Genomic DNA, 23,030 nt, shown 5'->3' with positions numbered 1-23,030 from the left:
ACAATGGCTTCTTTGTGGACTTCATATAATATATGTAACTTATAAAGTCTGTGGTAAAGAACAAATAGGGGAAAATTTCTGAGATCATACATGTATGTGTACTTAAAGTAAAACGGATTTCATTTCAATGGTATTATGTATGGTCTAGATTTTTATTGTTGTATAATTGTTATTCCCCAATATTTTTTCTTTGTTCAGCCAAGGAAAACACGAGTGACCTAAGGAGCGTTTGTCAAGCTACGAGTCGCTAGACAACCCTTAGGTTATGAGTATTATGATAAGTCATGATTATCCTATATGTACTGACTTTCACAGAAAACCCAGGGTGTTTTTAACAAAACACAATATTTTGCCTCTCATTATGGGGGCACATATAAACTTAACTCTCACTGAGTCTCAGTAAAACCAGTAGGAAGTCAAATGAATTATTGCAACATTTATGAGTTGAAGGAGGCAAACATAAAGACATTGTAAGTGAAAATAATTAGACATTAGTTGACTTAATGTAAGTATAAATGAATTAGTCATGAATTAAATGGAAAATGGATATTGTAAGTAGTATAGATGGATTCAGTTGATGAATACACAACTGATTATGTTGGCCTGAGTTGAGGTCATAATACTATCTGTACATGAAATACAAGTTGGCCTTAGTTGAGGTCATAATACTATCTATACCAGAATACATGCTGGCCTGAGTTGAAGTCATTGTTCCAATAACTATACAGCTGTCACTCATTATCTGTTATTGGTAATTTGGTTAGTTTTGACCTTGAACCCCACTTTACCTTTATTAATTCAATTGTACCAGTGTATTGAATATTGGTTGATATTATGTAGGCCTTAATAGTGACAGTAACATATATTGACATTAACAGTAATTCTGCTGTTATGTGAATCTCAGTCAGACAATTTTTGTGAATATTTTCAGTACAACTAAACATGTTGATCTAATAATATTGTTAATAATTTGTACATGGCTATAATTTAGAAACCAATGAATTGTACAATAATTTGTAATCTCATTTTCATTTATCATTATATGTAATTTACAAGAAATTCATTTAAGTCATTCTGAAAAATTACATTTGGCAGTTAGTTTGTAAGTTAATCCAAAATCAAATTCATCCAATCAGGGTCATATCCTTACCCAAACTAACAAGATAATCTAAAATTTACATATAATTTTAAATTTGCATAATAAGGTCAATCAACAGGTGGTCAGACCTATACTTTCTCCTTTTTAATTGTCTATATTTTCCAGTCGATGTTTTATTTGCATAGTTAAAGCTGCCAATTAATCAAAAATTTGCATAATATATCTAATTGCAAGTTAAATGAAATCAACAGGTTGTTAAACCATCCCTCATTGCCCATTGATCAATTTAATTTGCAACTCACACAAAATAAACATTTTGTCAATCTTACAAGATATCTAATTCTTGTCATTTGAAAATGTCAATTCATTAAAAAGGAAATATTTTGTCATTTTGGAAGTTTGCACTCTCTTAGTGTACCTGAATACTTGTAAGGTTGTTGCACACTATTTTTCATCCCCATTCTTTGCTTAGTATAAATGTCATAACTCTCTTAAAAATAAAGATGTTGACTTCATATTTGCACAGTTTGTTCTTTATATATTCAACATATCAGAAAAAAACATTAAAATATTGTTTGTTTTATGTTATGATAAAATTTGATACATGTGTATATTAATGTCATATTTTTCATATTTTTCAATTTTTACAAGGCAATTGTTGTTTTTTTCGGGGGTTTTTTTCACTGCTGTCATCATAAATAAAAATGTCAAATTTGTATTGTTCAACTTTGCTGAAATTTGATTCCATTTGGTTGCTATTATCTGTCAAAATTGCAATTTTGTAAACCTGTATCCCATTTACAATGAAGCAGTGTTCCCTGCTTACAATCTTTTGAAATTTGTTAATTTTTATTACATAATTGAAAGATACCGAAACTGAAGAGAAACTAATTTTGTTAGATAATTATTGATAATTAAAGTCACTCTTGATAATGTATATAAAAGTACTATTCACATGATACTCAAATGTATGCAACTCAGACATTTTAAGTGGAATATCAATAAAAATGAAGTCAGAATAAAATTAGATGGCGGTCTGATTAGCTATCAGACTTACATGATAAAAATGATATCAGGTGTAAACTCATCAATAACATTTTGACTTTTATTCGTAATTGTAAAATATCAACAAAAATAAAATTGCAATAAAATTTGATGGCAGTCTAATTAGCTATCCGAATGATACGATAAAAAATCTCCAACATATTGAAGGTGGCCAGATATGGAGGAAGAAGGAGATAACATGAGGTGTAAACTCCATATCAATTTCACTTTAAATCTTTTAAGCCATTGAATATAAATTGAAAATATAAATGAAAACATGACAACGATATACTGTATGTTGGCTCCATTTCAATTTTGCAAGCTTTCATAATTTTATTAAAAAGTTAAATGAAAGGGTTGGTTCTATATACACAAAGAAAACATGAAATTAGTGGTTAAGATCAACTAAAACATGTAAAAACTCGAATAAATATTGAAATATTTTTCAGTACACCAAAATTTGACCCAGTCTATAGAATGGTCTTTGTTTAAGCTGTCAATACATACTGCTATATGTACTCATTATTGCAATTGTAAATTATAGGGTTGTGAAATGAGATATTTTTGCTATAAAAAAATTGCTGGTATACTCAACGTCAAAAGACATATGGTTCTTAGTTCACTGCAAACAGTGTAAGCGTTGGATATGATGGCATTTTTGAATTATAACAAACGTCCAACGGTGTACTGGGTAGGAACAAAATAACTGAAGACTGAATGTTTACATTTTGTTGTACGGACATTTTGAGGATTAAGTATAGTGTTGTATGGTGGTATTGTGATGTATATGTTCTTGTTCTGATGACTGGTGAGTTAATTGTGTTTGCATCACAAAGCTCTCTGGGGACGGGTACTGGTTATATATATACATTGTGTATCCGTTAACATTCAGGAGACCTGCATCAACTAATTGGTCCTGGTATATGATAACGGTACTACAGGGAAGTGAGGTTTAGAATTGTGATGTCGTGTTCAAGTCTGTTGTCTTAGTGTCTACATCATAAGAGTTTCAAAGTGAATTGGATGCACTAAGTTGATAGCAGCTGAAGTTGCTGAAGTTTGAAAACTTGTCACAGACAATCTGTTGAGCCAACAGCCTGGATGCTGTTCTGTTTTATCCATTCATTACATCGTGTTGCAGTGAAGAAACACTATAACATCACTAGTTGATTTTAGTATATACAGCAACTTTAAGGTGAACATGTTTTTGCAATGAAGACTTAACCTGTTGTCTTAGGATTCTTGTCATTTAAAGTTGCTCACTGAAAGGGATTATGCACTCTCAAGGATGCACTAAAACTTGATAACAGCTGGAATTTCTCCAGTGTGAAAATAAGCGTTAACAATCCATCAAGGTGACATCATTAACAATCTAGCATAACTTCTGCTACCTGCTACCAGCCAAAACAACATGGGATGTATATACACTATTCTAATTGGCCATGGTATCATAACACGGAAGTCTCAACAGTTTGCTAAGGAAATACAGAAAGCAGATAAAGAGAACGTAGATGTACAGAAAGCAGATGTACAGAAAATGAATGTACCAAAAGCAGATGTACAGAATGTCGATGTACAGAAAGTCGATGTACAGAAAATGAATGTACAGAACACAGATGTACAGAAAGTCGATGTACAGAAAGTCGATGTACAGAAAGTCGATGTACAGAAAATGAATGTACAGAACGTCGATGTACAGAACGTCGATGTACAGAAAGTCGATGTACAGAAAGTCGATGTACAGAAAATGAATGTACAGAAAGTCGATGTACAGAATGTTGATGTACAGAAAGCAGATGTACAGAATGCCAGTGTACAGAACACAGATGTACAGAGTGTAGATGTACAGACAGTACAGGTAATACTGCTTACTTTTTTCTCATAGCACTGATGATCATGACAAGGTAGGAAGGTGTAAGGTCATGTCTTTATGTGTCGTCTTCTTTCAAGTCTTGCATACTAAATCAGACCATCATCTATCATTGCTCTATTTCATTGTGTGATGATTCCAGCCCTAGAACTATGTGTCTTGTTTGCCCACATTGCCTCTTTGCAATGTATGAACTATCTACTAGTAGAGTCTGATATGATCTAACATGTCTTTATGTGTGTCATCGTCTTTCAAGTCATGCATACTAAAACACACCATCATATATCATTGATTCATCCTCTAAGAAATATGTATCTTGTTTGTCCACATTTACTATCTGTCTCTCTGCAATGTATATGAACTAGTCTAAGATACAGCATAATATCATGTATTAAACCATAGACAGTGGAGGGGATTATTATTAAACCTAGCTACCAGTTTAAAAGATAGCGCTTGTTGAGACTGAACAACTTGAAATATCTTAATAATTACATTTAACATTGCAGTCAAGTCTTAATTAGACAGGGCAGATGAGAGCTGAATGTCAATATGTATCTTACAGATTACCACTACATATGCACAAACACAGTACTATATTTATGTTTCTTTAAAGTGCACCAAAACTCTACCACACTAATTTCATTTGATATAACAAGTCCTGTGCCTACACAGATGATTGGTTTCAAAGTATGTCAAGAATTTGATGTTTTGAAAGTTTTAACTGTAAGGCAGGTAGTGACATTGGTACTAACTATGTTAGGTTGTAATCCCATCAATTCCAGTTTAGGGAGGAATACCTTTTGTGTAAACTGTATTCAAGAAAGAGTTAAGATGCATTGCTTAAGAACTGTGCAAGGTTGTTATCCTTTTGAAGGAACAAATGAATGAATGAAAATGGACAGTTGTTGTTAACCTTTAAGTTATATAATAAGGTAAAATGTTATATGTCTAAGACATACCACTCTGTCTGGTAATCTTTTGAAACAACAACAACAACAACAACAAATCAATCAATCACCACCATCAACATCTAAATAAACAAACAAACAAACAAACAAACAAACAAACAAGAAAAATGCAAATTTAAAAAAAATCATTCCTCTAGACTAGCACCAGTTCCATGGAAGAGTTTGTAATCTTTGAATGCGTTCAGTTTATTCATTTTTAGCTTGTAGGGAAAATGTTTTCCTCAACTTTTTGTTTTGTTTACCAAGTTAGAAGTAGACTGTTTCGCAATCACTCACCCAGGTTATTATTTCACACAAAAGAACACAGTTGGCTTTTTTAAATATAAAAGTACTAAACAGCGGGAGACCGTGGCAACTTCACAGTCACTGTCTAGTCAGTCCTCCTAAAATTCATTTTTTTGTCAATAATTTACCAATGCTATCTTGGTAGTGATGCATGGCCAGTAAAAATGTTGCCATTGGAGCCTTAAGAATGTGATGACTATTATGGAAAAAAATGTCCCAAAAGTCTAAGTTTACCGCGAGTGTATAGTTTTAACCATGATTACTGACATAAATTGTGATCTAAATTACGTATAGGAAAGTAAAACATATTAATTATATGCTAATATTATGCAAATGAAGCTCCAAAATACACCAGATATGCAAATGAAACACCAACTGACCATTTTCCAGCTCTCCACTAAATGTCGTCTACTAATTAAGTCAAATTCACTTCTAATTTTGGAAAACATTCACAGAAATGTAAATCAGTTTTCCTGATTTTGAATATCTATAACAGTGTCAGTTACTTAACCAGCCACAGCTTTTACAGTATTATATCAGGGTTTGCCGACCCAAGCAAATGTAAATCAGTTTCATTTTTACACAACTAGATTTCCTTTTTATCAAATCAAGACTGCTAAGGCTGCTATTTCCAATGCAATTCATGGATTGTTGTCATGGTTACAGTGATTCTTTACTGGGAAACAATTTACAAAAAACAGTTTAATTTGCATGGCTGTTCTTTCACTAAAAGAAAAAACAAAACCAGATTGATCAACCAATCAATCAATCGATCCATCCATCGAAATCATTCTTGCAAACCAGAGCTGCTATTTGATCCACAACACTGCCTCTTGGCGGGGTGTCTTGGACAGTGCCGTAAAAGAGGCTGTGGTTTATGATCAAAATCATATATAAATTGATGAAATGCAAGTAAGACATTATATTGAAAGAAAATTAAGGACACAATGTAGAAAGCAGCCCTTTCAAAGAGACAAGACTTTAAATAGAGAAATACACATGTATCTATCGTGAATTTATCAAGAGTAGGTGATTGAGACTAATTTCAGCAGGTAAACACAACTTTTCGTAATGTTCTTGAATTGTCTGTGATGCTTTCTGGCTATATCACCACCCTCTGATGAGAGGCAAATATTTTGTTGTGAGTCAAAGTGATGGAAAATAGGTTTTCTTGTAACTTGTAAGTCAGCACATAGTAAAAATGGCTGAATATCAGTGACACGTCAATTTGGCTTAGAGGGCACACTCACATCCACATAATTTTTTTTTTGCCATTGTTCTCCAACCCCTGGAACAGGAAGTGATAAATCTGTTAACATTGACAATTTTCAATAGCTCTAGAGGGCAAACTTTGTTGAAAAGCCAAGATTTATGTAGATAAAGTCATTAACCACCTTTAACAAAACATTGACATTGCTCTAGTACACCACCATAGAGAGTAGACCGTCCACTGTCAATAGCTATGAGTTCACTTAAGAAAAGTAAAGCAAGAATTGATGCCAAGGAACAAGTTTTTTATACTCAGTGTACAAATAGGCTTTTCATCATAACAAGTGGGTAATGATAGATGTCTTTCAGCCATGATTTTCCACCCCAATAATTACCTTGAATACAACTTACAGTAAGTAGATGGGTCATATAGAGTGTCATGTTATTATCACAGCTAGCGTGCCATTCATACTTAGTTTTTGACTATTCAACTTATTGACTCAAGTTGTTTTTAGGTCGGTTGTTAAAGCTTTCAGTCGAGAACAATGTCAGCAGTGTTTTCGGGGTCACAAATGTCAAGGGGGGAATCTACCTGGATTATCAAGGTTATTGACCAGGCCTATCCCTTAACCATTTGGTCTAGAGTCAAGTCGTGCGGCAATTTTAGTTCACCATCTCCCACTATGACTAGCATATCCATAATAGTTGTGTATTCGAATGTTTTGTTTGATACAATACCTAACACATAATATTGTACTCTGTGAAAATTATTGATTCACCTGTGGGTAAACATATTTTTTGTAGATGTATTTGTGATAAATAAAATTAAAATTGATTTAAGGGTCTACCCCAAAATCAGCACCCTCCTCAATAGTAATCACAATTTCAACCATTTTCTGTACTGCTTATGGATAATATTGACCACTGATTAATATGTGCAATTTCTAATTATTGGTATTTTAACAGTTTTCAGTGAATATATTGTGGTTGTCTGATCGAAAAAATGATACTCGAGTTACAACAAAATATGTTTTAAAGTGAAGGTAATACTTACTAATAGACACTTAGGAGTCATGAATATTCATTGTTCAACCATGAATATATCATTTCTGCTGACTCCCATGATGCATTGGCCCACAGCATAGTTAAAACGGCACAAGATCAACTTAATGTTTCTCTGAAATTGCAAGTAATTGTAGGTGATGTAAAATCATGACATGACTCTCCAGAACCCATAGTTCATGAAAATGTATCTATTTCCTGGAGTAGAGCTCCCTTTTAATTTAGGAAATCAAAGTCTATGTTGGTAAATTAGTGAATTAAATTGTATTACTTTAATTAAATGTTTTATAAGAAAATTGATCTGTTTGTCCGATTTGGATCAGTTGTATAGGCCAGTAACATTCGCTTTTATTTTTAAATGCGATTATTTAAAATCAAGCTCATATTCAAGTCAACATATGTCACTTGAATTCAATGCTAGTGCCATGGTCCAATGGCTGTAAATATTACAACTGAGTTAACGTAGCAGCTGTTATTCAAATCCTTCACATATTTTCATGAACGCTGTGTTTCTATTTTTAAGTTGAATGATTTTGCAATGAATTACCATTGCTGCCGCCACCCCCATCCCCAGGATCGAAGTGTAACAGTGGGTGTGTGTGTGAATGTGTACGTTGATAGGCAGTGACCTACAGCAAATGTTGTCAAATATTGGAGTATTCGGAAGACTGGCTTGACCTCAGCTGTCAATGTAGTACATTCTGGAAATGGCTCATTTCAACTAGTTTACATGTGAATAGAGTGGAAAGGTTACTGGAGTCTTTTGTTACCTTTTTTTACCTCGTACTTTGCATATTCATTGAAAAAATTTGACAATGTACCAGAGCACATTGAAAGTAATAGTACTATGGGGGAGGAAGCGTAGAGGTGCACAGATACAGGTACTAGTAGATAACATTTTTATCTTTTTTTAAATCTATTGCCTGATAACACACAATTGGCATTGCCCCATCTTTGTTTTGGTACCAGCACAGTCCATTGCTAGACTAGGGGTGGATGTGAGATTTGTGAGGGGATTGCCACCCACCTGTTGGAATGCTAAGTGCTAGGTAATCTTAATCGTTTTGCAAGTCTGGAAGTGCGTAGTTCAATTGTGAGCAGCTTAGGAAATGGACTTCCCCCGACTTCCTGTGGTCACATCTCAATGATTGTAAAGTTAGTATAGAGCAGATTGTCAAATCAGTCTGGTGGTAGCCTAATCAGTTTCTGTGTTATTTTAAAGTCTACAGGTAAGTATTTTATCATATTATTAAGATTTCCGTTATGTAAGATGTTTTGTGTCCTGGCTGAAATCTAACACCATCTCTGCTTGTGTTATGTCTAGCGTGTGATTTGTAAACCTGGCTGATAATAAATAATGTAGTCATGACCTCACCATTAGGTCCTCACCCACCTGCACTTGCTCAACACTTGCAATGTCTCACTAAACTAAATTAATATTTGACTGGCTACAAGTTTGGACTTTGCTATTATTATAATAATTACCAAGGCACCTTTCTGATTGGCCATCCCAACTATTTCAAAATCCTCAACTTTGGCTGTCACCGAAGGCATGTTACATGTTAAAAATTCACCGCTGTACCATACCCGGTAACCTGTGTTGGGTCGTACGGTCAACAGACAGAATTGATAAAAAAAAAAAGGTGTTGCACACCCATCCTTTAATATCTCCATCACCAACATATTGTGTTGTACCTTGATCGACCCGTTGAAGATTTGTCAACGTCTGCATATGCTGGTTGCCAGTCTCTTGACCGTAACTGTGGTCAAATCGATCCATACATCACCACTACTACGTCTGATAGCGAGGGAGACTAAGGGAATTTGTCAAAACTTGACACAAAAAAACGATACACCAATCAGACTTGTCGATCAAGTAGATCACTTGAATCAAAAATTGTCCAGGTTGTTGTGTGAAGGAAAGAAATGATGATGGAGGGTGTTGTAAATGGTTCTGTCTCTCATCCAGAATTACCTAAAGGTGTATTTTCTTGTCCACATTGTCATGGGGTATGTATCTTATCAACTGTGACTATTCTTAAGGTAATTAGTGTTCATACGTATCACCACCATTTTAAAACTGTATCACTGCCTATGTATACATCATGATTGGCAAATATCCTACAAAGCTTGCCGGATAATTTCATCAAAAAAAAATAAGCAAATATACCAGCAAATACAACAAAATGTTGTTTGTTTTTGCACTATAATTACTGTCTGTGTGGTTTGAGCATTCATTGCATTTATTTTAGTATCATGATTTGTTTACATTGTGTATATTTTGGAACACAAAATGCAGTGTTTTCATCCAAATCGCATGATGTCATCCAAGCTGAAAGACCTCTAAGCATGCTAGTGAAAATTTTTAAAAAGTAATCAGATCAAGCAGCGATATATTTTCATGATATTGGTCAATTTTGATGATTGCTATCATTTATTGATCATGTGGATATTTACAAGCTGTGAAAAGATTTTTGAAATTTTTTTTCAAAGCCATCATTGCGAGAAGGTAATACTAATTCTGCTGCAAGTAGTTTACCCTGCAATGATCTCACACACACACACACACACACACACACACACACACACACACACACACATACACACACACACACACACACATACATACACACACACACATGTACAATATATACATACATGAAATCTCAACTAAATCAATAATATATCAAGTATAAACTGTACATGTATGGAACTGATCCAGAAATACCGCTGTATGTTTGTAATATTGCCACTGTGTATAACAACAAAACAATGTAACTATAGTTGAAGACATAAAAAATAACCTGTACACACCCATATGTAGAGTTTTTAGTTGATTTTGTGACAGTAAATTAACAGATTGGATGACTTTTTTCATCAGTCTGGGTAGCCTGGTAAATATTGTGTATTCATTTAGTTGTGTCTAGGAACATCTGAAATCAAAGTGAACTGAAATGTTCCATTTATTTTAAACATATATTGGGGTGTAGTTGTAGCAGTGTATAATTTATACTATGAGCCACAGTAATTTCAGGTGGATGCGGGTTCCAATTATGCAACTGCAATGAACACCTCCCCTTTATTGCATTATGCAGAAACCAAACCACAGTTGTTTTGAAGTGCATAGTGTATAAATAGTAGAGTTTTTATTTTAAAGGGAGTGTTCGTATGGACTTTGTCAACTTTGTCAAATCTCCTATCAGTTACAAAAACTAAATACATACACAAGATACATTACAATTACTGATCCATCATAGTCCTTTTAATTCAATCAGTTTAATAATACCTATACAAAAGAACACAGTGAGACATACAAAAACTATTGATTTTCATCACTTGACAGAAGTTAAAACAAACAAACCAGAGTCCAGAGTTAGCTATAGGGTTGACCTTAAAAGTGTCCAAAAGTAAAGTGAACCACCTAACAACTGATTCTACAGAGAGTATGTTTACCCAATATGTCAAATTCAAATAAAGTAGATATTATTATCTTGTCCATAATCTAACTGTCAACAAACCAAGGTTAAGTACTTGCAAGGTTATGTACAAATTAGAAATGTCTTATTCACCATCAGTCGGGCATACCGAGGTGTAGGTAAGAGACCCACTACACTGACATAAGGAGACCCACCCCCTTGATGATACACCCCTTTATTCATTCATACCTCAATACCAGTACATTCTACTTTTAAAATTAAAACTGTATTTTTGTGTGGCAGCGATAAATCACAGAGAACTTGAAATAGAATCCGAGCTATAAAAGTTTTAGTGTGTGCTTAAGTTTTGTACAAATATTTAGACTTTATATAAATTCATTTAACACCAAGTTGTCAAGTCTTCGTCCATTTTGAAATTATTCTGTTTATGACTGCATTGACAGCTTGGATAAGACAAACTAATAGGCTACAACAAATTTTTACATTTTGTAAAATGTTTCTTAAGCTTCTGAAAAACACAGTAGGGGTTTATTCACAGTCTAAGTTTGTGTTCAGTGTAAAATATAATTTTTCCTGTTGTTGATGTAAATGGATTCCTGTGTTAGGAGTAAAGTGTTGATTTGCTGGACCAGACAAGCTCTGAAATTTGCCAGATTAACAACATAGTACCTACCGTATCTGACTGAGCTTACACCTTATGACTCCAAGCTCTAGTTCCTTGGTACTCACTTGCAATGTTCTTTTTAGTAATGATTGACTGAATGATCTGGCCAGTGCATATGCCAAACTTGGTTTGTGCTTTTATGTGTGTTCCAATATGTTACTGAGTTGTAGTATAGGTATTCTAACTCATGCTAAGGTTTTGGAACCTCGGTAACAGAAGGAGGGAAACCTGATAATACTATTTGACTGCAGGCTTGCTTGTCAAATGCTAGCCCAGTCTGTGTTTTGGTTATGTGTGTTCATAGCAGTAAATAATGGTGGCTAGTGGTGTATTCCAATTTATGTACACATGTACACAGTAGTAGCTTTATACTAAAGTTTTGGAACCCTGGTAACAGAAGTAGTGAACTCATACAAAACTTGCATAACTTTAATTTCTGTAAGTTGCATAATTTCAGTGGGGAACCCCAGTAAAACAATGGGGAACTGAGATTGATCTGACCAATTACTATAAACCAAACACTTGACAACAGCGAAGCCATGGGATTATTTAGAGCTGTAGTAGATACATGTACTTACAAGCAGATAGGTCTATTTTGATAAGTATACAGCCTAAAGCAATAATTCGTAGTAATTCCCACATTTTAATTAACAAACTACTTGTGACACATACTTTGTGAGTTGTCCCTTAAAATGACAGTTATGTACCAGACAGTTTATTGGCTATAAATGTACAAACTACATGTGACATAAAGTGTGTGAGTTGTCCCTTTAAAATGACAGTTAATATGTACCAGACAGTTTATTGTCTATTAATGTACAGACTACCTGTGACACACAGTTTGTGACTTGCCCCTTTAAATGACCGTGATATAGCACATTACTACTATATGACTAGGTTTAAGGGCTGTAAATGTACAAACTGCTCACATTGTGGAGTCATGATGTCAACTCACTTTTCAGGTCAGTTGACTTAATAAATGTCAACAAAAGTACACGGATCAATGGGTGTCTAAGATCTTTAAACACAGGTCTAGGGGGGAAAGCCCTCTTTCTTTGTCTTGCAGTGCTGTGAATTGGATGTCTGCCAAGGAAGGGTGTGATCTCTCTTAGCTGTTGACTTCTTACTGTACTGGCCATTGCTTTCTGAAAAGTGTTGAATATTTTGTTTTGTGTGTGTGTGTGTGTGTGTGTGTGTGTGTGTGTGTGTGTGTATGTGTGTATGTATGATACTTGAATAGGGTGTGTGAAAAGTGCTGAAGATTTTGTTTGTATGTGCATTTATTGTACAATTGTACGATACTTGAACTGGGATATTTGAGGCCAGATTTTTGTGAAGATGTGTTTAAGGTATTGTGATATTGGCTCTTTCCAGGAACTAAACAAATGTGTACTAAAATGTAGTCAATATTTAATGTTTGTTTTTTTACAACAAAGGAGGGTCATAGATCTGTTGACTTGTTGCTTTTTTACACTGAAAATGAGCCAAATTAGTTGATTTTTAAGTACTGAAATAATAACATTGCTTCCTAATTGCTGATCTCTGCTCTATCAAATGTTTACATTTTCAATTTTTGAGCACCAAGGAGTGATTCTCTTTTCATACTTAAAGATAGTGTGGTATGTTATGACATGAATAAATCTTAACCAGTGATCAAAAACGAAAAAAGTTAAAAATCCTCTTTCTACAAGGGAAGTATTTGTTTGTACACAAAAAAAAACTATAACTTATAGGTTGGGAAATACAGGATTGATACTTTGGAAAATTTCCTATTTGTATTTTTGACAACTTGCCATTTTGGTGTTTTTTTAATGAAATCTTCCTTGCCATCAGTGTTGGCACATCCCTTGCTGATAGTACCATTAGTTCCTACCTCTATGAGAGTACCTAGTACCTCAGTAAACCTCAGACTTGTGTCTAGACCTAAGGGTACTTGACATACTGTTGTGGAATTTCAACATTGTAATAAAATAACGTTTTTAAGACAGCAATGACAAAAGTAGCCACTTTGATGACATAATAATATGTACTGTATCTAGAACAATCAATGGAACTAGGACACTTATAGTAAGTTGTTCCACACACACACACAAGCCAAGTTGTATGTGTTTGAACAGAAAATACAGTATTTATTTCATGACTGTTCTGTGTCTCAACAATATCAATGTCTTCAGTTTGCCTAAACCAGCAATCAGTGGCTTTATAAACTAATTGGGACCCCAAAGTTTTGAAGTAAATTAAGATTATAAATTTTAAATTGTTTTTGTTCAATGTGATGAATACTGTAACACTTGTACTTTTAAAATTGTGTCATTTTTCATTGCATGTTATGTAAGGATTAATTTGACAAGGAACTTACCCAGAGAAAAAAAAGGGGAACTAAGTCTTTTTCCTCCTTACAAAACAATATTTGATTTAATTTAATCAGTTAGCATTATCTAGATTTAAATGCAGTTTCTGTAGTCTTTGTCAGAGAAGTATGCCATGTACAGTATCTGTAGATATTGTTAGTCTGTGTAAGTAGGTACCCCCCTTTATTAGTTAAAATGTACTTTAAACCCTGAAAAGAATAGATTTTATGATCTATTAACAATGATAAGCAAACCAAATTACATGAAATATCTTTTATCTTAGTTTGCCATTTGACTCCTTGCAGTGACATCACTGCGACCTTTGACCTGCTGATACCAATGGTGTATACAGTACAGTCTTTTAGTGTGTGAGAGGTCCTGTGTGAAATACATTCTGTACGACTATCTTAGAAATTATCAGTTGATGATAGAGATAGAATAAAGAGAATTAGGGAATGGGATTTGGGAATAGAGTTTATTTGTTGGTGATACTAGTGTGGGGATAAATGTAATAATATATACATGTGTATCATGAGGTTGTCAGATTGGTAGAGATTAAATAGTCTATCCAGGTGGATTATAGAACATACGGCCTGACATTGATAGAGGGACACTGATTATATAGCCTCCTACATCCATGTGATATGTCTGTAATGTAGTGTAGTGTAGAAACATATACAATAAGTAAACACTGAAGTAAAGCACTGTCTCTGTGTGCTACACTCGTTTTTTTATAACATTCATATCAAGTGTAAAAGTATGCATCAATCAAATCAATGAACCACATCACCACCAAAAAAAACCAACTGAACAGCCAACCAACAAACAAACAAACAAACAAACAAACAAACAGACAGACACACACACACATCAGTTTGATGAAACATCAATCCAATTAACCAATCACCACCAAACAAACAAACAAACAAATGAACAATTCAACCAAACAACCACCATCAAACAAACAAATCAGTTTGATGAAACAGCAATCAATCAAATAAATTAAAGCCACCCAACCATAAACAAAATAGAATAACAACAACAAAAAAAGAAGCCAAAAATAACTGGCGCCAACTTTTGCTTGTAATGAATATGTCACATGTTTGGACAATGAAACTAGATTCTTATAGGAATTAAGCTGTGAAGGAGTGTTTGGACCCAACCCCCAAACCTAACTACTCCTAACAGGTCAGGATATTGGTATTGACAGTATTTTGACCTAGCCCAAACCTAACGACCCCTAACAGGGTCAAGATATTAGTATTGAATAGTGAGTGACAGTGTTCTGACCTAGCCCAAACCTAAAGATCCCTAACAGGGTCAAGATATTAGTATTCAATAGTGAATGACTGTATCAAAACAGTCAATAATGATCACAGCAATTACATTACAGTAACTGCATTGTTATAAAACATTGACCTTTGACCTTACATACTTTCTCCAGTTAGGAATACATGTAATGGTTTTGTTGAGTGACAACAACTAGGAGATAGGTTTGACTGAGATCAGTTTTACTAGTGTAAAGGGAATGCTATCTTTGTTTTACAACAATGAATGTGATAGGACAGCTAGTCATGTATTGATCTCTGTGTAAACCTGCTGTTTATTGGTTCAAAGTCAATGTGGAGGTATGGACTTGTAGTAGTACATGTGTTCTGATTGGACTATGGAGACAGTTGAGTAGATTACCCACAATGCATTGTAAACTACTTGTCTGCTATCTGAGATTACATTGCTTTGTTTGAACTTTGGATTGATCAAAGATTTACTTAGTGTGACATTGCTTTACAATTTAGGGTCAACCACATACAACAGACAATTTTATATAATTTGTATTTTCCTTGACAATGTACATTGTTATTGTTCATATCATTTTGCATTTCAATTTGGAGAAAAGAAATTTGACATTGTGAATGAGCAAGTTCAAGGTTTCCATATTGGAAGTAAGGGGAAGATTGTTGAATTGGCTCGATTATCAAAAGTTATAGTCTGGATGACAACATGGTTTACATATCATCTCTAAAAGAGATCTTGAAATTCAGTCAATAAATGTACCATTCAGTGGATTACTTTTTAGCATTTTTTGAAAGTAACTAGTAGTGAAATTTATTTTCTGTTTTCCTTTAAGAATTATTAGAATAACATACAAAGATATGCCACATCAACACACTAAAAAAAGATGCAACAGTGACTCTCTTTGTGTGTGCTTGGGAGTGGGGGTAGGGGTGGGGGTGGGACGTCTGGTAAAAGTTACCATACCGTGTGAATTAGGAAACCCTATAGAAAGTAGCAGGGGAATAACTCAGGTAGATTTGATACCTACAAAGTTTACAAAAACACTACAACTGAATGACATAAGGAAGTCTGCATATTGTATATTCAGTAATTGTAGCTACTGGACTATGTGGCGCCAATAGCTAATTTAGATCACCAAAGTTTATCATTGGAAAAATTGATGTGAAACCAAACTATAGAAATATCTTAATTGGCATTTAGATATCAACATCAGATTTTTGGTTGTTTAGTAAGATTAATGAGGTGTTTCATAAAAGTTATCTTAAACCCTGGACTTGTTGATTACGGATTTATCTTACAAACTGAATAGATAAATAAGAATGACTGGTTTTTATGTCTCTGTGGTGGTGTAGGTCTCTTTGTAGCCATGACTTGAAATTAACTTTTATCCATGGTAGTCTAAGTGGGCTACCAATTTCAGAAGTTGTAACCCAAGGATATAAATTATATTCCTGATCTGAAAATAATTCCTCTATTGGAAATATGTATATTATTAAAATACTGTCATTTCTGTATATATTACATCCTTTAAATCATTGCATAATCAGTAGGAGCCTGAGTTTGGCTACCAGCTGCAAATTATGGTAGCTCCATGACAAGAATTGGTAGTCTGTGGACACGAGACTACTGTTAATTTTCAGTCTTGATGGCCTCACAAACAGAAGTTTACTTAAAATTTTTTATCTTTTATGTTATTTGGTTTTTAAAGTTTTCTCTATGTTTAGATGTTTTCAGTTCTTGCCCTCAGGCAGAGAAGGTTGAGTTCTTTATTTGATAAAGATCTATTTACACTTTAAAAGTTATAGGTCAAAATGACACTTTAAATTCCTTAAAATTTATGGTATTTGTAATTTAAATGTTTTAGATAAAGCGTATATTTAGATTTATTTTCTATGCCTCAACAAAAAAAAGTTTGAGTTCCTAAAATTTCAAGATATTTTAATTTTCAAGTTTCAGATCTGTGTAGTTTTTTTTCCTGTCCTGACCTATAAACAAAAGTTTGCATTCTTTAAATTCCATGGTGTTTATGATTTATTTAGTTTTAGGTGTGTTAAGATTTGTTTGTGTTCTAGTCTTTAAACAGAATACCTTTGAATGTCGGCGTCTTTGTAATTTTCACCCCCCCCCCCCCCCCCAAAAAAAAAAAAAAAAAAAAAAAAAAACACTTTATTTTTAATGCTTTTTCTTGCAGTAGTTTTGATAGATTTTTGTCGTAAAGGAAACATTTTGCTTGTATATATTCACTTAAAGATTCACAGAAATGCTTCACATAGCAGTAAATTTACAAAATAAAGTTTTAGCAAATATGAGGAAAAATAGTTTGATTTTAACATGTAAATAAAAAAGATTTTTTTTTAAAAAATGAAAATATTTTGTAACTCGGAATAAGGTGTCTGGTAATATACAGTTTAGTCTAGGGCCATATGTATTTCTAGGAGCTGAGTTTGTAGATACTGATATATTCAACTTTAATATTGATACCTTTTAATTTTTTTGTCATATTTTGTGTGTTTTGTAGACATGAAACTTGCAACTTGTAAGTGATGATCGCACACTGTCGCACAAAGTCAATAAACGAACATCATTCGTCTAGGACAAAACCTCCTTGCCCTAAAAGTTCACAAGTGTGACATCACATGTTTATATACGATGTATACCATGATGAAAACTGTAGCAGTCACACCATTACAATCGATGCTATGTAAAAACACGACAGAAAACATGAAGTTGTCACTTTATAAACCTGTTTACTGATAATGAGATGGTGGTAAACACCTCAAAATACTACCGGAAATCCAACTCTGTATCTGACATTAGAAGTAAATTTTTATCACCTTATCAACATCTCAGTAGTAAATACAGAAGCTTTTATCATTGAAGGTGTGAAAGTTTTCGAAATTTGATCGGAAGTGCGAAGATAAAGTTCAGTAATCACATTGATGCCAGACCTCCCCCCCCCCCCCAACAAATTAAGTTCGCTTATTGAGCTTGTGTGACCGTCCATTCTTGAAATAATTGTAAAATGTATAATATGCATCTGTCAAAACCTTCATTGATCATGTTAGACATACTGATAACTTCTGTCAACTTCTATTTGCAATACGGTACCATGTAATCTGAACTCTGAACTTTGCAAGTCAAAAAAATAAAATATATCCTGTTATATAAATTTGTAAACTAAATCAAATGTGAGAATGAGAAATATTTGTGTGACATACCACGATTTTAAGATTATTTGGATGATGGACGATCATTTGTGCGTCACCTTTGACACTTGTAGAGCTAGAAGCAAGCAGAGAGAAGTTAGATTACCTCACCCTATTTGTACTATGGTAACGCAAATATGTTACCCATGTATGTACATATTATATGCCTCATACAACGGTCACAGTACAGTATGTACAAAGTATAGACAAGGCACTAGCTGTTTCTGTGTTTGGGGTTCTCTTGTGCTGTTCTGTTGGTACAACATGACTGACTTAGTGAGTATATGATTGTACTAGTTCATTCAGCGCTACTATGTGTAGAGTCGGTAGGAATAAATGGATTGTAGGTATTAGAAAAGAATGGAGAGGATTGGTGAAGTTTATGTGTTGAGTTGATAATAGTAGGTAATCTATACTTGTTAATGGTTGACCAGTGTGTTAGAACTATGGTATGTAATAATAGTGGCAGGGATAAACTTTAGTGTGACGATGCATAGATATGTAGCGTAGGTATGATAGCTGTTAGTTCATTAGAAAGTGACATTAGACAGTAAAGACTCGTAGTGTAAGACACTACTCGTTTTAAAAACAGGTTGTGACATTAATTTTTATCATTGATGACTTCTAATGATATGAATCTAGTGGACAAGTGTCAATGTATCAAGGTACAGAAATGCGTCAGTGTAATGTTTTTTAGTCTGTGTGTCCATGATAGATAGATACATTTATATGTAACGGTGTATATACAGCAACGTGAATGTGAGACGTACGTAGGACCTATGTAGTGATACCTTTGGACTACTTTCTGTGGGTTTCGGAACAAAAACTTCAGACATCCTGAGAACTCTATATGCAATGTGTCAGTTTATTATGTCAGTCTGTGTGTCAATGATAGATATGTATACAGCAGCACTGTGAATAGTCTGGATGCCAACGTGGTCTGAGTGGCAGTGTAAATCATAACGATACCATGTATGAACTAGACTATACTGTGAATGATAGACCTTATAATGGCAATGATATCTTAGGATAATTTCACGAGCTTCCTGAACAAAAAAACACAAAAAAACTGTTCAAATATCCCAAAAACTCTGTTAGTAAAAGTGTAGTTTCAATGAGGGATCCTGAATCTGTGCTCTACAATGTAAATTGCAGTAGTACCAAGAACTATAACAGTGTGTACTTTTGAAGCAGTAGTTTCACAGTAATCAAAAGATATTTGGGAACAACTTCTCCTTTCAGTACTTCAGCATGTTGTCTCCTAGTAACAATCAAGATTCACATGAACACACAAAAAAAACGTCATTAAAACCCTGATCTCAAATTGTATACATCAAAATGGTCAGAATTATATATAAATATGAGACATGCAGACTTTTTGTTGATGATAAAAACAGTGACCCAAACAAAACACTTGATGTTATTTTTTCAAGTCCATCAATGTTTGATATAGAAATTTTGAGTCATTCATATTCAGTATTATGCCATCAGTGGTAAATATCAAAGTTGATAGCTCTTGAGAATTAATTTTAATACTACTACAAATATAGAAATATATATTACAGGAGAAATGAAGATGTCTTGATGTTTCACCCTGTGATATACAATTTGTTATTTTACACACATACACAGACAACTTCAAATGCAAAAGAAACAATTATAATTTATATAGGTGCCACGTACTGTGGGGGATGTAGAAGTAGATAAGTTACCATATTGATTATCAGTGTGGAAGGTAAACAATTGAAACCATTAAAACCATCAAGTTCATGTGTAATGTTTTCAGCAGAAGCTTGTTTTGACTGCACTGTGAAAGAATGCTTATCAGTGTTCAATGTGATTGGGTAAAGGATCCTGCTGTGTTTATTGTGTCTCTGTTATTGATAGTCTAGAGTTGAATTGTGTCTATCTTTGTGTTAAAAACACCATGTACCATGAGTGAAATACCAAGGCAACTTCATTTCTCCTGTATGTATATATAGAGAGGTTTGTGAACTCTGAAATGTGGTACAACAACTTATCAAATTTCAATTCTAATTTGCTATTCATACAAAATACAGTCATAATATAATTAAATTGTAAGGTCGGTATTTTCACATCATTAAAAAACAAACCTGCCAGCTTGTGTATTCATACCTAAAAACGTTCTAATTTTAATTAAAAAATCCAAAAAACGCTTTGAAAAATGAACAAACACCTGTTAGACCGGAAAGTTATAAATGAAATATTTCAAATAAGTTGCCGTCATTGCGAAAGGAGACACAGTGAAAGCTGCCACCTGCTATGGCAATATTTACTTAATAATTGAATGTTTTGAATCTGAGCATTATATTCACTTCCTGTTTACTGATATTTATAACTGCAGTTATGAATTATAACTATGTACAAAAAATATTATACATTATGTTGTTCATGACATGTTTTCCTAAAACGGAGAAAGAGAGTGCATTTTTTTGGTTTTATAGTGCAAATTGGCTTGGTAACTGTTTCCGCTGACATTGGTATGTAGTACGTTGCTATGGTGATATTGTTTATGATAAAACACAACTATGACTAATAGTTATATTCAAAAATATGGTGACAAGAGCATGACACGTTTTTTTCTGAAAATTACTAGGAAAGAGAGTGCATTTTTGAAACAGAAATTGCCTTGGTAACTGTTTCCGCAGACATTGGTATGTACAGTGTTACTACGGTGATATTGTTTATGATTTATCATAATTATGACTTGTCTTTATTCAAAAATATGATGTTGAGCATGACATATTTTTTTTATCGGAAAAGAGAAGAAGAGTGTGCACTGTGTATTGTATGCAAATTAATGTTGTAACTGTTTCCTAAACCATTGGTAGTACTGTGTGGGGTAGTTCAGAGATCTGTTAATGACCTTAACTATATAAAGAATAGTTTTTGTTGAAATTTGAGATATATGTTAGCTTTAATAGTGAGATATATCACATTTTCTGTAAACAGAAAGAAAAAAAAATGTTTTCTGTGGTTTTGTTTGAAAATTGCCATCGTAACTGTTTCCTTAAAGTTAATATATTATTGATCTGTATGACGTGTGTTGCCTTGGAGATCTTTTTTATAAATATGAATTATATGTCATTTTATTAAAAAAATTATATAATGTTAAGTGTGGCATGTTTTCGTGGAAACAAACAGAATATGCACTGTATTGGAAATCGTCATATGTTGTTCAGACCATAGGTAAATATATCAGTTGCGTTAGAAAATATGTAGAGGTTGTAAGTTTATGGGAGGTCACCATACAGGTATTCATAATAATGGAATTGTGGACTTTAGTTGGCTGACGTGTCCTCTATCACAGTGTAGATAGGCTAATAAATTAATGAATATACAATTATACCATTATTATAAACTGTTAGCTAAGTTGTGGATTTGTGAAAGGTAAAAGTCAGTTTTACACTATTGTGGTTAGGTGTATGTAATGTCTAGCATAGAAACTTGGGCTGTCTGACTTGACTTTAATACTGGCTTGAACAACTTCATCATAAAGCCAGATAGTGAGGTAAAGTCTACTGTATGTTGAAAGGAAAGATGAAACAACATATTGCATACTTTGTTGCATTGTTATTTGTAGAGTTGTTTACTATGTGCACAATATTCACACAGGTACTTGTGGATTGTAGGTTGTGATATATGTAAATGAATGAAATGGTAATTTTCCCACATTTGTTCTATTATGTGTTATTGACAATGTACTATTCACAGGCACTTGTGGGTTGTGATATATATGCATAATATAAAATATGAAAACTGATAGGGCTTAATATATGTTCAAAATGTGAGTCATTATAAAATTGATTATTAATGTTAAATTTTGTCAAATGTCAAAACACTGAGGACTGTAAAGGAGAATAGTATACTCAGCCTACAAGTGACTGTGGGCATATTTGTTCAACTTCATCTTTTCTTACCAACAAGCTGAATTCTCCATTTTTATCAAAGAGAGCAGAAAACTTACGCTTTCTCTTTCTCTTTCTAGTACAAATAAACACTGTTGAATTCTTTATTTCCAACAGACGTACATTTTCTAAAAAGGAGCAGTTACCCATTCTGCCTTCAATTTACTTAAACTTTAATTTAGAAGACATTCACTACTAAATGTCTGATAAAAGCATTTTATAGGTAAATTTAAAAGTTGGCAATTTTGTGTTACAGTATGAGTTTTTCCTTTCAACACTAATAATCAAATTAATAAATAAATACATACAAAACCCGTCAATGAAAGCCATGCCAATAAGCTTATAATGTAGATTGTCTACTTTGTCATTAGTCACAGCACGCAATGTTGAAGTACTACCCTTGGTCCAATAAACTGAAGAACTTTCAGTCATGTGACTTTGTTAGCTAATCAAAGTGTGGAACTGCTATAATGCACTGATATGTCCTTGGAACATACTGAAATAGACAGAATACTTCAAAATGCTATAAATTGTTGAAAAAAGTAGTAAAATGTGTTTAAATATCATAAATTAAAAGTAAACATGTGGCATAAATTACATCAAGTAGCAT

The 23,030-nt window shown here is 33.5% G+C and overlaps 1 protein-coding gene across 1 annotated transcript in view; it reads left to right on the top strand.

Moving 5' to 3' along the window:
* LOC144436806 (uncharacterized) overlaps positions 1 to 23,030 on the top strand; it is a 98,496-nt gene that overhangs the window by 39,857 nt on the left and 35,609 nt on the right. The window lies entirely within an intron of this gene.

The sequence above is a fragment of the Glandiceps talaboti genome, chromosome 6 (genome assembly GCF_964340395.1).
Source record: "Glandiceps talaboti chromosome 6, keGlaTala1.1, whole genome shotgun sequence".
In the NCBI taxonomy this organism is placed as follows: domain Eukaryota; kingdom Metazoa; phylum Hemichordata; class Enteropneusta; family Spengelidae; genus Glandiceps; species Glandiceps talaboti.
Note: the sequence above shows the minus strand (reverse complement) of the source record. Positions and strands in the feature narration are given on the sequence as shown.